The following is a 16,038-nucleotide window of genomic DNA, read 5'->3' as shown; positions in this document are numbered from 1 at the left end:
CGCGTTTTCGCAAGAAAGCGTGATTGACAGCCTCTGTCTCCCAATGGCTAGTCTCCATTTATGGAGCTAGCCAATTGGAAACAGAGGCGGTCCAAACATCCCTACTGAAGACAAAAGTTTTCGATCTGGGAGGGGCACTGCGTGCCCCTCGCCAGGTCGAAACCTAAAAATGCTTTAGATACAATACAGTCCCAGATAGATGAATGTTTAAATTTTAGATTGATAGTCCTTGATGACAAAGTAGAACAATTAGACAAACGGTCCATTAAATTATGTTTAACTATTGAAGAGAGTAAGGGGTTGATTGAAGATGGCACTTGCCTATTGAGTGAACTGGAGACCAGATGTATGGAAAGTCATAAAGTCACCAATGCTGTAGATTGTATAAACCAACCAAGCCCTATATTGACACAGGATGATAGTACGGGGGTTAGTCTAATAGGACGGGTAGATGGTTCCCCGATAAGCAATAGCAATATTGCCTTTGCAGCTAACAGTATAGATCATACAAGAAATCAAGCAAGAGGGGAGATTATTCATAGCCCAAAGGGGACTGATTTGGTACCAAACGCAGACATTCTGAGCCTACCCCCCCGCTACGTCTCCTTACGTATTAGTACTATCAGGTGTCCCAGTCCTAAAAAGAGACCAAAAAGAATCATGGGACAACCTTAGGAATAAAGTTGTCAATTGGCTTTGTACATACAAAAAATTCCAACCGCATAAAAGTGGTGAAATACTGATGGTGAGAAGGGTAGGGTGGGTAGGTGCCTCACCAAAGGACATACAAGGGGATTGTATCATTGTGAACTTTAGACACCCCCATACGGTCCGTAAGTTACTAAAAGTACACGAGGAGTTGCCATCTCAAAGCCCTGTTATGCAAGCTTTACCACTAGGATATTTTTACAAACCATGTGTGCCAAAATTAATGCAAATTTCAGGGACTCTCAGATTCCTAGAAACTTCAAACAGGTTCAATGAACTATCATCTTTAGAGGCGGTTGATTGACTACAAACAATCCATATAGATAAGGAAGAGGAAGTGGTATATACAGGTTGCACTATAGAGGGGACTGCTACCTGTGACATGGAAGGTGGTGATCATTGTTTACCTTGTATTCCTACTTTAAGTTCATTATGTGAAATAATGTTAAAGAAGGATGATAGTGGCATTAAATCTAAGGTAACAGATAATGTATTCAGTGCTACTAGACCTAATGTTGTCCCTGTATTACCCAGTGCTTTTAACCCAAATGGCCCCTCCGACTTAAAAATTATATCATGGAATATAGCGGGAATGGGATCAAACATAAGTGACCCTGAATGGAATAATTACATCAATACAAGTGACATCTGTATCCTTCAGGAAACATGGGCTACAAAAACTGTACATAGGGTAGGATTCAAAACTTTTCAAATAAATGCAGTCCCATCGGTGAGGGGCCGACCGTCTGGGGGCCTCATTATTTGGGTGAAAGTGACTATTGATATTGCTGTTAGTAAATTAAGTATTGACTCACCAGACATACTTGGAGTAAAAATAGTCACTTATGATAAAAGGGTTCTACACTTATATAATGTTTACAATAGACCATGTCCATCTTACAGGGAGTCTGCTACAATAGAAATCCTGGATTCTCTTCTAAATGTACTAGATCCAGGAATAAGTAAAATAATATGCGGAGACCTGAATTGTAATTTTGAACCCATTGTAGGGTTAGCTAAACTGTTAGAGAACGAAGACAGTGCCAATAATATACCATCATTGTCCAGTAGTGGGACAGTTCCTGGCACTGTCTTAGCCCTCCAAATCACAAAGGTAATGGCTGGTCATGGTATGAGGGCATGTAACGGGTGTCTACCATCTGACAGCCCCAAACCCCCAACCTTTTTTAGATATAAGTGCCAGAGTAAAATTGATTACATTATCCTATCATCGGATATTTGGTCATTTGCTGTAGACATGGAAATAAGACAGAGAACAGATAGCGACCATCGTCCACTTGAAATTAGTCTTTCTAGGAGCCTATTTTTGGGACAGAGCGTGAATGAAAGAATATGGTATCCTACCCTAGATAACACTGTAGTTAGTAATAATGGTTGTGCAGTTAAATGGGCATACATATTGGAGAACGAAGACCAATATTTAAAGTTCTTTTGCCAACACATTCGGTACATACGACACTTCTCTAAATGAGCCTAAGATATTTTTAGACTTACACAAGAGGTTTTTCAAGGAACTCCTACCGCTAATTACAAAAATACCAAAAAAGACGGGAGGAGTAGACAATTTCCAGTCTGTAGGTAAACCTTGGTTTAATAAGGAGTGCCGCACCATAAAATCGATTTTAGTCCAGGCGATAAAAAATAACAATGTTTCGGCAGTTAAAGAGGCCAGGACAAAATCTAGGAGAACCCTAGCTGAAGCTAAATCATCTTGGAACCAAGAAATTTGGTCCAGTATGCTATCAGCTGCTAAAATGAAGGACTAAAAACTATTCTGAGAAATAGTGGCAAAAGGTAATAAAAATGAAAAAGGATCACGAGAGGTCTTCCTTGATGAGGCCACTTGGATAAACCACTTTACCAAGCTATATGATGCCCCAGAGGGTGACAAGGTTCCGCAGGTTGCATATACATCTCCAACCTTACTCACGGAGAGCACGTCCATAGTCTTTGACTACCAGGAGACTGAATTAGCCATCGCCTTGGTCAAAAATGGGAAGGCTCCGGGGCTTGATAATATACCAGGTGACTTATTTAAACACGAAACAAATATTTGGGTCCCCTATATTAATCACTTATGTAATGTTGTCATTGTTGGTGCAGAAATTCCGGACACATGGAAAGGTGCGGAAATAATCACTATTTGTAAAAAGGGCAATAGGAATGATCCTGCAAACTACCGCCCAATTAGTTTAATTGATATATTACAAAACAAATGTTCAAGGCATGTTTTAAATCGTATTAATAATTGGATGGACGAAGAGTTAGTACTCACAAAATACCAAGCAGGGTTCAGAGCCAAAATTAGTTCTATTGACCAGGTACTAAGATTCTGTTTGTGCTGGAAGTATATTACTCTGAGGAAAGGCCATATGTACATAGCATTCGTAGACCTTCGGGCGGCGTTTGACTTATTTCCCAGAGAATTGTTATGGGAGACACTTAAACTTCAGGGGTTACCAGCTGATTTATTGAAGCTGGTTATAAATGTACACAGGAACAATTATGCAAAAGTTAGGTGGGGCCCAAATGGGGAGCTATCACAACAAATACCAATAAAGAGGGGAGTCCGCCAGGGATGTGTGCTGGCCCCGACAGTGTTTTCCCCGTTTGTTAATGACATTCCGTCTTGTAAGTAAGATTGTAACAATGATTCACCAAAATTGGGGGGCGAACAGGTTTCGTCCCTCCTTTTGCGGATTATACCATTCTCATATCCCAAACACCCCGGGGCCTACAGAATCTATTGGACAGGTTCCAGGTATACTGCAGCACAAAGATCCTAGAGATCAATACAAAGAAAACAAAATACATGGCCTTAAACGCCCATAAAAATTTTAAGGGAAATCTGACGCTAAATGGACACAAACTGGAATGTGTTCAGAATTTTAGCTATCTGGGTGTTTCTCTGGATTCGAATCAAACGTGGAAAAGACAGATAGAAAAAAGCAAAATAGTGTTTAAACAAAATTCGTTACCTATAATGAAAAGACATGGTAATAGCCTGAATAAAGCAATCACACCGGCTTTAGAGATTTTTAAATTCAAAGTACAATCAGCGGTACTATATGGGTCAGAACTATGGGGACCTATGTGCAGAAACGCCTTCGAAACTGGTGAGAATACGTTTTACAGGGCTCTGTTAAAACTACCGGTTAGTACCCCGTTGATACCACTACTTTTAGACCTGAATATATAATGCATAGCCCATCATGAAATTTTGAGCCCCTTGATGCTCTGGGTCAGACTTTGGACGACTCCAGAGCTGACAGATTATAAAGAAGACCTAAAAGAAGTCATGGATTTAGATTGCTGTAATAAAGTCCAATGGCTTAAACATGTAAGATCTTGGTTGGTAAAAAATAGGTCTGGCACACTTTTGGAATGAGCCAGCATCACTGAATTTGTCCTCAAAGAAAATCCTAAAGTTATCATTCTGGGCATATGCGAGTTATGAGGTAGTGAACATAAAAATACATGGATCTTTGAAGAATAGTTTTTTTACTATTTAAAGACGTAGCATCCTATGAATACTTTCTGGATGAGATTCACCCCCCGTTAGCTAAGACACTCTATATGAAATTCAGATATGGTACCTTAAGGACAAATGTCTGTGAACTGAGGTGGTCTAACAGTAGTAGTAACTTGTGTACCTTATGTGCAAATCAGGAAAAGGAAGATGAGTCACACATTTTGTTCTTTTGTCCAACCTATGTAGCACCGAGAAAAAGGTGGATCCAACCCCTTTGCCGGAACATAAGTACTAGATCCCATAAAGAGGCTGGAAGAATCCTAAAAACGGATACCAGTCAGGTTATAGTTTTTGGTATTAGTAGACTCCTGCTGGCCGTAAATTTTAGGAGAATGAAATTGGGTCTGAAATTCGGAAACCACAGAACCCATTTATTTGTGTGCAATACTCTTTGCTATACTGTTGGATATCTATGAACTAGAACATTTTTGATAGCTATATATGATATATTAATATTGTTACCGTCGGATACCCAGATTTTAATTATGGTTTTTATAAGTATGCCTTTTTAGCTTTTTTAACTATTTAAAAATATTTTAATGTGCTATTTCCTTCCCTCGGAATGGTCGTTCGGGCTTAAATGAGCTGTTCTATAACCCACAATACTTCCCGCTATGTGACCATGTGATTTATTTTAATGTATAATGTTTAATTGTGAAGTGATTTTATATGTATTTTATGGCACTTAACGTACTGAAATAAAGATTTATTGAATTGAAAGAGAGAGAGAGAAAGAGAAAGAGAGAGAAAGAGAGAGAGAGATAGAAAGAGAGAAAGAGAGAAAGAGACCCACACGAGCACAGGAGGCACCCTTGAGAATGAGGGCGAAAGGGAGAGAGTGAAAGAGACCCACACGAGCACAGGAGGCACCCTTGAGAATGAGGGAGAAAGAGAGAAAGGGAGAAAGGGAGAAAGGGACCCAGAAAGGAACCCACACGAGCACAGGAGGGAAAGCGGACACCAATCTTCCCCAAGCCCTGGTTCTCCTCGACCTGTCCGCTGCGTTTGACACGGTCGATCATGCCACTCTTCTCGACCATGTCAGCGCAGCGGGCATTTGTGGCGTAGCCTTTTCCTGGCTGGCGTCCTTCCTTTCGGGCAGGTCTCAAGCGGTTCACCTCTCGGGCTTTTCTGCTCCCCCCGGCTCAGTCACCTGTGGGGTCCCTCAAGGCTCTTCCCTTTCCCCTCTTCTTTTTAACCTTTATATTCACCCTCTCATTATTTCCCTTCGCGAGCTGGGGGTCTCTGTGTATAATTACGCGGATGACCTCCAGCTCGTCTTTGATCTTTCTTCTCCCTCGATCTCTCTTCCTAAATTTTGCTCCACTCTAGTCTTTATTTCTGATTGGATGTGCACCAATCATTTAAAGCTCAATCCCGATAAAACGGAGCTTGTCCTCACGGGTGGTCCCTCCAACCCTTGGTCCCCGATCCACTGGCCCCCCTCCTTCGGTTTCCCCCCTTCTCCGGTCCCCTCTGTTCGGACCTTGGGCATCAAGGTCAGCTATGACCTTACCATGCACGCCCAAGTCAGTTCCGTTGTATCCTCTTGTTTTTTGTCCCTTCGTCTCATCCGGAAGATTTCCCGGTATTTTTCAGCGGATGGCCTTAAATCCATAGTCCTGGCCCTTATCACCTCTCGCCTTGACTATGGGAATGGTCTGTATGTAGGCATTCCTGCTTATGAAACCCGACGCCTACAGGCCATTCAAAACCAGGCTGCTCGTCTCATCCTCCGCCTCCCCAAATCATCTCATATCACGCCTGCACTTAAGTCCCTCCATTGGCTCCCCGTGCACCTCAGATCATTTTTTAAATTGGCCTGTCTGACTTTTCGGGCCTACACTGACTCAGCCCCCTTCTTCATTAGTTTTTTGATTACTCCTTACGCCCCCACCCGCACTCTTCGATCCTCTTCTCTCTCCCTCCTACATGTCCCCCGCTTTCGTAAATCCAGAACGGGGGGCACCCGCTTTTCGGTTCTGGCCCCTCGGTTTTGGAACACCCTCCCTCTCTCTATCCGTTCTATTCCCACCTATGCTCACTTTCGCAAAGCTTTGAAAACATTTCTTTTCTCCCAGGCATTCCCCTGTTAGCTCCTTTGGTTTCCTCAGTTGAGTCTAGTTTGGTCTCAGCGCCAGGAAGCCGCTTGGCCGCAGTGCGCTTTATTAAATTTCTTTTTCATTTCATTTCATTTCATTTCACCCTTGAGAATGAGGGAGAAAGAGAGAAAGGGAGAAAGGGAGAAAGGGAGAAAGGGACCCAGAAAGGAACCCACACGAGCACAGGAGGCACCCTTGAGAATGAGGGAGAAAGGGAGAAAGAGTGAAAGAGACCCACACGAGCACAGGAGGCACCCTTGAGAAAGAGAGAGAGAAAGAGAAAGAGAAAGGGAGAAAGGGAGAAAGAGTGAAAGAGACCCACACGAGCACAGGAGGCACCCTTGAGAAAGAGAGAGAGAGAAAGAGAAAGGGAGAAAGAGTGAAAGAGACCCACACGAGCACTGGAGGCACCCTTGAGAATGAGGGAGAAAGAGTGAAAGAGACCCACACGAGCAATGGAGGCACCCTTGAGAATGAGGGAGAAAGGGAGAAAGAGTGAAAGAGACCCACACGAGCACAGGAGGCACCCTTGAGAAAGGGAGAAAGAGACCCACACAAGCACAGGAGGCACTCTTGAGAATGAGGGAGAAAGGGACCCACACGAGCACAAGAGGCAACCTTGAGAATGAGGGAGAAAGGGAGAGTATGAGAGAAGGAATTGAGTTTTGTAAGGATTACTGAAAAACAATACGTTCTTTCTATTGATCAAAATATGTTGGGCAGAGAAAATTAAAAAAGCCAGAGATGTTAGATTGTGTTGCGTGGACCAGTGTCAAGGGATAAATAAAGAGGATGAGCAAAGAGAGAAAGGTAATGTTAGCCAACCTAAGAGAGAGTGAAAGAAATCCCTCAAAATAGGACCCGGCAGAACCCAGAGGATCAGACTCCTTCCCTTCCTCTACGAACCCACAGATATCAACTGCAGAGTACACCAGGGATCATCGCTCGAACCCCAGGCTCTTCAACTTTTACATGGCCCCCCTTGCCACCATCGTCAGACAGCATGGGGTCAGCATAGTATCATACGCTGACGACACCCAGCTCATCCTCTCCCTCATGAAGAACCATGAAGACTTCAGACTCTGCTTCCAGGAAGGAATGAAGGATGTCGCAGCCTGGATGAAAAATAGCTGCCTGAAGACTGAGGTCCTCGTCCCTGGACCCTCCACCTCTGCCTAGGACAACACCTGGCATCATCCTTGACTCCTCCCTCACCATGACCAACAGATGAACTCCGTCGCCTCCACCTGTTTCAATTGCCTCAGTGGCCTCTGAAAGACCTTCACATGGATCCCCCGGAATGCTGAGAGACCATCACCCATGCACTCGTAACTAGCAGACTGGACTACGGCAACACCCTCAACGCCGGAAATAGAGCCCTCCTACACAAGCACCAAACAATCCAGAACACCACAGCCTGACTTGTCCTCGGGACCCCACAGTACGATCACATGATCCAACTCCTACAAGAGCTCCACTGGCTCCCCGTTGAGAAGAGAGTAACCATCAAACTGCTCACCCATGCCTACAAATCCCTCTACAACATCAGATCCAAATACCTGAACGAGAGAGTCACCTTCCACGTGCCCAAAAGGAAGCTCCGCTCCGCCGACCTCGCCCTGGCACTTACAGGAACAGAGCAGGTGGAAGAGCCTTCTCCTATGTTGTAGCGAAGGCCTGGAACGAGCTCCCAGTGAACATCAGACACTCCTGGACATCTTCAGAAAGAACCTCAAGACCTGGCTCTGTGACAGAACTGGAGCAGCAACCCCCCCCACCCGTCCCCCAAGCCCCAGGGCCTTGAGACCCTCATGGGCGAGTAGCGCGCTTTATAAAACCCCTGATTGACAGCTCGAGAGATGGGGCGAAGATGGATAATAAAGTAAGGCCTCAGGAAGCAATAGTATGGGACCCTGGAAGGCAGAAAGGGTGAAGGAAACAACCCCAGATATGTGATAAAAAATGTTGAAAAAGAAAGAAAGATCTATAAATGTGGGGTAAAAGATTCCAAATAGGAAAATGGTTGGAAGAGACCGGGAGTCCACAAAGAGTAAAAAAGTAAAAGAGAGCCAGTGAAAGACAAAGGTAGAAGGCTTCTGAAAAGTATTAAGACTTTGCAAAAGAGAAATAATTAACCCTGGGCGGGCGGCTACGTTCCGTGCACGGAGTGTGCGTAGTGCCGGCTTCTACACATTTTGCGTAGCAGGCGTAGAATCCGGCACTATGCACGCTCCGCAGACGGAGCGTAGCTGGCCGCCACCCGCCTCCCTCCCGCCCTCCCTAAATACTTTAAATTGATGGTGTAGAAGAATTAAAAGGCACTTACCTTGCCCGCCGCTGCCCGCCGCGTCCCCGGGGCTCGCTATCTTCATGGCTGCCGTCTTGTGTACTAATGTGCATGCGCGAGCGGCCGCGCATGCGCATTTCTCACGAGAAATGCGCATGCGCGGTCGCCCGCGCATGCGCATTAGTACACAAGACGGCAGCCATGAATATAGCGAGCCCCGGGGACGCGGCGGGGACGCGGCGGGCAAGGTAAGTGCCTTTTAATTCTTTTACACCATTAATTTAAAGTATTTAGGGAGGGCGGGAGGGAGGCCTGCGGTGCGTAGTGGGGCTACGCGGAGTGCGGAGGTGGGCGGAGTTTCTCGCCCACTTCACGTAGCTCCACGAAGCCCCACTACGCCCACTACGCCCAGGGTTAGAAATAATGCAGAAGGAGAAATCCACTGAAATACGGTAAAGGAGACACAGCAAGAAAATTAGATAAAAGAAACACCAGAGGGAGAGGAGAACTGTATTCCCTTTACATGAGTTGTTGGTCAGTGTTCAGTGCATATGTGATGTGCTGGATTGTGAGCACAGAGTTTGAAGCTCTAGTTAAGTGTAAATAGCTCACACTAGTCTGATCAGCCGCTGCCGTTTTCCCCAACAGTGCTACCTTCTCGGACTGCTCATCAGGATCGAGGTTCATTCATTAAAGCTCATGGACCAGTACTGCATATTCCATAATTAAAATCCAACTCTGTCAGGAAATAAACTGGGGTGTGTGGGGTCTTCAAGAAAGAGTCTATCCGACTCTTCTTCACCTTTCAAAAATGACTGACCCGTTCTCCTAATTCCCCTCTCAGGAACAGTGACTCAATTAATATATGTACATTGTTAAACCTGGCATCCTTGCTGTGCTTTCCCTGACTTTTTGCTTTCAGACCTCCTGTTTTTGCTGACTTTCATCACTATACCACTGCTCACCAGTGCTAAAGCGAATGTGCTTTCTGCTTCAAATATAGTGTCATTGGCTTTAGGGGTGGGCGGAATTTGCGTAATCGCGTTACGCGAATGTCCGCGAAACGGTAAAAAATCGCGGCGAACACGCAGAAATTTCGCAAACATGCGGAATTGCTTGTTCACGAAGCTTTATTACTGTTCGCAATTGCTGTTTGCATGCTCGGGGGGGGAATATCTTGCAAACACACATTTTGTGAACGTGAACAAGCAAAAAATTTCGCGAAGTCGTGGAATGCAGAATTTTGGGCAATTTTGCGTTCTCCGCTGAACGCAAAATTACCCAAATTCCGCAAACTGTATTTAACGCCCAGGCCTAATTGGCTTATCCACAATTTGCATATTTCATTTACTTAAAAGTTCCTGGTAAACTGTAATAAGTGTACCCAGGGCCTGTAACTCAAAAGCTACTAGTGGGTCTCCGACCCACTTAAGTAGCCCCTTAAACATGTCACAGGCCTGCCTTTGCAGAGCCTGTGTGTGCAGCTTTAAACCGCCAAGTCGACCTGGCAAGTTAAGCTTTTTGCCAAGCACACACCTTTTATAATACATGCAGGTCACCCATAAGGAAGGGCCTGGACAGACCAAGGGCAGGGTGCAGTGTATTTAAAAAGTAGGACATGTACTTTTAGGTTTTACATTTCCTGGTAGTAAAAAAAATCGTACCTTTGTTTTTTACTATTGCAAGGCCTATTTCTCCCAAATGATAACATTGGGACTAACTTATTACATTTTACAAGTGTCATTTCCAATTGGTTAAATATGGAACTCCCAGGTTTGGTGCCTCTGGAATCACAATTTAAAAATGACAACTTTTGGTAAAGTCAGACTTTTAGAAAGTTCGCATTTTCTTACTTTTACAATTTGGCACCTTCCGTCTGTCTCTGACTAAATGTCTGGGGTCAGCGACCTCTGGGCATTTTGCATTCCCTCTAGCCAGTCACACACAAAGAGCTTAGGTGTGACTATGGGCCATCATGGGCAGAATGGAAGGTCACTTTCTTCTAATTTAGCATTTCCAATGCACTAGCCTATTTCTCAGCCTATACTTCGCTCAATATATCTTCTAGCCCAACCTTCTGACTCATCTCAAACTTCTTTCTACTACTCCTTCTAATGCACTACCCTCCTATAGATCTATCAATATATCCTCTACATCCACTCTCTCATTTATCCCAAACCCCCTTCCACTACTATGATCGCCAAAATAACCTTTTCTAGACTCTCTCCTGCTCTACCCCTCCTTGCATCATCTGACACCTCTTTTTACTACACCGATCCCCTAAAACAAACATTTCTAAACTCCCCCCTCTGGCTCCTTCCCTCAAACTCCTTTTTATTTATTTATTTATTAACAACATTTCTAAAGCGCGAACAAAGGCCCGTGGGCATCTCGGCGCTAAAATATCTGCCGTATTTAACCAGAGAGGGAAGGTCTGAGTTTACTGATTAAAAAGCCAGGTCTTGAGTTGCCTACGAAAGGACCAAAGTGAGGGGCTTGTTTTAATCGAATGCGGCAGAGTGTTCCACAATTTGGGGGCTGACACCAGAAATCTTCTGTCTCCCCAAGAAACAGATTTGGTTCGGGGAACCACAAGATCATGTAGACTGGAGGAGCGCAGTGATCTGGGGGGACAATAGGGGGTCAGATTTTGAATGAGAAAAGCTGGTCCCAGGTTATGCAAGGCCTTGTACACCAAGCAGAGAGTTTTAAATGTTATCCTGTTTCTGATGGATAACCAGTGTAGGTCTCCCAGAAGCCTAGCGGCTGAATTTTGAATAATTTGCATTTTGTTTAGGACTCTTTCTTGTGTGTTTAGAAACAGTGCGTTGCAATAATCCAAAGTGGACAGTACCAGGGAGGTAACCAAGGTTTTGCCAGCTGTGTCGGGAAGGAAGGGAAGAATTATTTTGATGAGTCTCAGTTTGTGAAAGGCGGAGGAGGTGATCTGGTTGGCATGTGGGAGAAAGGTGAGACGATCATCGAAGATAACTCCCAGATTCCTCACCCTGCTAACAGGCTCAGGGGGAGGACCCAGTGACAAAGGCCACCAACGGGAGGACCATTCCGGCATCAGATGTCCGAAGATGACTACTTCCGACTTGTCGGAATTTAATTTTAGGCAGTTGGAAGCCATCCAGTTCCCAATTGCCAACATGCCCAATTTTAAGTTGTCGGCTATTTTATGGCCATCGTTCCTGATGGCAAGGACCAACTGAGTGTCGTCTGCATAGGAGGTAAGGCTCATCCCATGTGCTCGAATGACATTGGCTAGGTCCGACACATAAATGTTAAAAAGTGTCGGACTAAGGGATAAGCCTTGAGGTACGCCACATGGCAGCGACAGGGTGGATGACTGGAAGGAACCCATTGTAACCACCTGAGTCCTATCAGCCAGAAAGGAGGCCAGCAGTTTCTTGGCATTCTGTTGGACACCCATGTTTTCGACACGGTCGATCAAAATTGCGTGATCGACCGTGTCGAAAGCCGCCGATAAGTCAAGCAGTATCAAGACTGCTGTCCCTCCGGCGTCACGGATGGATCTAATATCGTCCGCGGCCTTGATCAAGGCTGTCTCCGTCCCATTGTATTGGCGAAAGCCAAACTGGGTTTTGTCAAGTAAATGATGTTCCTCTATGAAGGCCGAGTGTTGTAAATTCAGTGCTTTTTCGGCAATTTTCGCTAAAGCTGGAAGGCTAGCGATAGGACGGTAACTCTTAAGTTCTCCCATGTCCAGATGTGGCTTTTTTAACAAAGGTTTGATGAGAGGTTTTTTTAAAGTGACTGGGTAAATGCCTGTCCTGAACATGGAGTTGCAGATTGTAGTAATCACAGGAAGAACCACTTCAATAACAGGTAGAAGAACTTTAAGAGGACATGGGTCGAGTGCAGAGCCCGATTTGATAGTGGATATAATGTCCAAGATCTGGGGACTGGAAACGTCAGCAAACTGAGAGAGAGTGGGGCCGGTACAGGAGGTGGTAGACGAATTAGAGGGGATTTTAATATTGTTGGCAAAGGCCAAGTAAATGTTGTTGACCTTACTAAAAAAGAAGTTGGCCAGGGCGTCACAGAGAGATTGGGAGGGAGATGGGGTCAGGTTGGGTGAGTAGCCAGCTAGCTGCTTGGTGGTTTCATACAATGCCTTGTTGGAGTTTTTAGCTAGTTCGATTCTTTCACAATAAAAAAATTTCTTGGCCTCATTAATCAGGGTTTTGTATTTAGCCACCATTTCTTTATACTTAGTTTTGGCCTCTTCCGAGTAGTCTTTTCGCCAGTGCCTCTCTTTGTTCCTACACTGTTGTTTCTGTGTTCTTAGGATCTCCGAATACCAGGGGGCCGACGGGGCAGATCGGTTACGAGATCGTTGTTTAACCGGGGCCAGAGAGGTGGCCGCCGAACCCACCCACTCATAGAACTGTGTGGTGGCAATGTTGGGGTCAGCTGATAAAGAAGGCTTGGAATTGGTCCAAAGTATTTCCAGGCTGGAACAATCGATGTCGTTCCACGCCAGGAACGGCTGACGAGGGTTAGACGGTGACATGGAGGCACCGGAGTCGTGGATGGTCAGTGAAGCCAAGATGGCATGGTGGTCTGACCATGTGAGGGGAAGGATTTGGGAAACATGTAAATCCACTAAATTAGTGAAAATGCCATCCAATATATGGCCACCATCATGTGTCGGTGATTTGACCAACAGTGGGAGGCCAAAGGTTGACATATCTGCTAGGAGAGCGGCAGTGTCTTCATCTTCGGATTTATCAAAATGAAAGTTGAAGTCACCAAGGATAGTGAGGGAACTGTCGAGGGCTGACGATTCCAGGATGGACCCAAGATCAGAAATGAATCCAGTCCTTGACCCTGGTGGTCGATACAGGAGGATCCCTTTAAAGTTGTAGGAGGGGGTCAACTTAATGGAGAATTGTAAGGCTTCGCAGGATGGTAGCAAGATCATGTTGGTTCTAACAGTAAATGCGTCGCGTAAGATGACTGCAATCCCGCCGCCTTTTTTACGCTGTCTATCCAGTCTATGGATGGAGAAGCCTTTAGGAACTGCAATCACTAAATCTGGAGCGGACAAACTGTCCATCCAGGTTTCAGTCATGAATAGCATATCTAAATTTTTGTCCTCTATCAAATCAGCTATGTCCTGTCGATGTTTGCCGAGCGAGCGGACATTAGTAAGGGCAATTGAATAAGATTTCGGTGATTTATAGTTGTAACTGGAAGGAAAATTCAGATAGAGGGGTATCGACGATTTACAACAAGGACAAAGTTGGGCAGAGTCTCCAGCAAGGAGCAGTGGATCAAGTATAAGGCATGACTGATGATATGGGGGACGCAACTGCAAAAGCTGATTCGCTGTATAAATGCCTCGTGGGGCTAAGGGATGTGGACCAGGGGGGGTGGCCCTTGGCCCGGTCCAGGCGCAGACGGGCGCAGACCGGCTTGCCTTCGGCGCGCTGCCGGCGCGCCCGCTGCGCGGACGGGCGGGTCCGTTGTTTATATCCATGAATGGGAGGGTGGGAGAAGGGTGGGAGGAACTAAGAGCTAGACTGCCAGCCTTCCCCTGCCCAAGATGGCGGCTGAAGTTGCTAGATTGAGTTACCGGCGCCGAGTAGCGACGGTGCTGTGTCAGGCGGTGGGAATCAGACTCGGGCGACGCTAATCTCGCACCAGGGTGGGGGCTACTAGATAAAAACTAACAGCTAAAATATATACAATTTTTAAAAGTTCGTTATTATTAGCTCAATAACAAACGCAATGTCAGCATATCTAAATAGAGCACAAGAGAGCGCAGAGTTCCCCCGGCTTCCGCCTCAGGGGTAGAATAGGCAAATACAGTGGGGAGAGTTCGCCACACCCATTAAGTATCCTGGGAGGGCGGGAGGAACGAAGAGCTAGACTGCCAGCCTACCCCTACCCCTGCCCAAGATGGCGGTTGAAGTTGCTAGATTGAGTTACCGGCGCCTAGTAGCGACGGCGCTGTGTCAGGCGGTGGGAATCAGCCTCGGACGACGCTAATCTCGCACCAAGGTTTACTCATCAAAAAGCCTCTTCCTACTGCTAAGACTTAAAAAAAAAAATCCTTCACTCTTTTATCCCTCCACTATCCTTTATCAATCAAAATTAACAGACTAACATGTTGACTTCTCAAATTCCATATTCCATATTCAACTATACTAATATACTGCCCAAATAACTGAATAACATATCTACTACTCAAATTACTTCATATTTATACTATACTAATTTTCAACACTAATCCTTTATGGGTTCCGGAGTGGCGTTCTACTCGCCAGAAAAGCGCTTCAACACCCATCAGGGGTAACAAGTGCTATATGACTGCAAATCTTTCTTCCTCTATCCTTCTCACTCCAAGTAACATAATAATATCCACCACTGAAATTACCTCATATTTCACCACTAATCCTTTATAGGCTCCCTGAATAGCATGTGTCAACAAGCGAGCGATAAATAAATAAATACAAACCTTTGTCCTACTCTATCCTTCTGCTATCATTTCAAATCCAAATAACTGACTAACCTATCCACCACTTAAAATGTACTTGCATGTTTCACTATACTAATTCTACACTAATCCTCTATGGGTCCCGGAGTAGCGTGCTACCCGCCGAAAAAGCGCTTCGACGCCTCGTCAGGGGTAGTAAGCGCTATATAAATGCAATTACAATACAATACAATACAATAAGCAATTGAAAGGTGACAAGTCAACCTCTGCAAATGGCCTTTCACTGTGCTGTAACATGTGGCACTGGGTTTTGGGTAACTTTTGAACCGTTTGAGCTTGAAACAAACATTATTATTTTTTGTTAAAACCTGCAGATTATGCAGCAGATGGATTATGTGGCAAATGGGGCAAATTCATAATTGCGCGCAAATCGCTGCAGCCGCTCAATTGCATAATTTCAGTGGACTTAGGTATAATAATAATATTAATGAAAATAACAATGTTGTGTATTGTGTATTATAATAATTATTATTAGCTAACAAGCACAAGCCAGCCTGTCAAATAGGATCAAAGTGAGTTAGGAAACTGAAACAAATTCTGGTGAAATATTGATTACCAGATCACATTCATGGTTTCATCTGGATATGGTCAAATTGCTTTTTCTTAATGAAATGTTAAATTAAATGTGTATGTGGTGATGAAGACATACCCTTTCTCTAAAGATACCTTATATGGGAGAGCTTGTACTGACCCCCTACATATTCCAGAGATTTTTCTTGGGCTGCAGTACATCCTTGCAGAGTTATTGAAGCAGCATTGGTTACATGTAAATACGTGCAGGAGGATACCCAGCCCCTTTATACATTTACTCAAAAGTCATATATATTTGTGCACCTTGTTTTATTTCACCAAGCAA

At 44.8% G+C, this 16,038-nt stretch overlaps 1 protein-coding gene across 1 annotated transcript in view; it reads right to left on the bottom strand.

The window, feature by feature from the left end:
- LOC144823916 (coagulation factor XI-like) overlaps positions 1–16,038 on the bottom strand; it is a 232,273-nt gene that overhangs the window by 154,313 nt on the left and 61,922 nt on the right. The window lies entirely within an intron of this gene.

The sequence above is a fragment of the Lissotriton helveticus genome, chromosome 1_1 (assembly GCF_964261635.1).
Source record: "Lissotriton helveticus chromosome 1_1, aLisHel1.1, whole genome shotgun sequence".
Lineage (NCBI taxonomy): Eukaryota > Metazoa > Chordata > Amphibia > Caudata > Salamandridae > Lissotriton > Lissotriton helveticus.
This window is presented reverse-complemented; position numbering and strand designations above follow the sequence as displayed.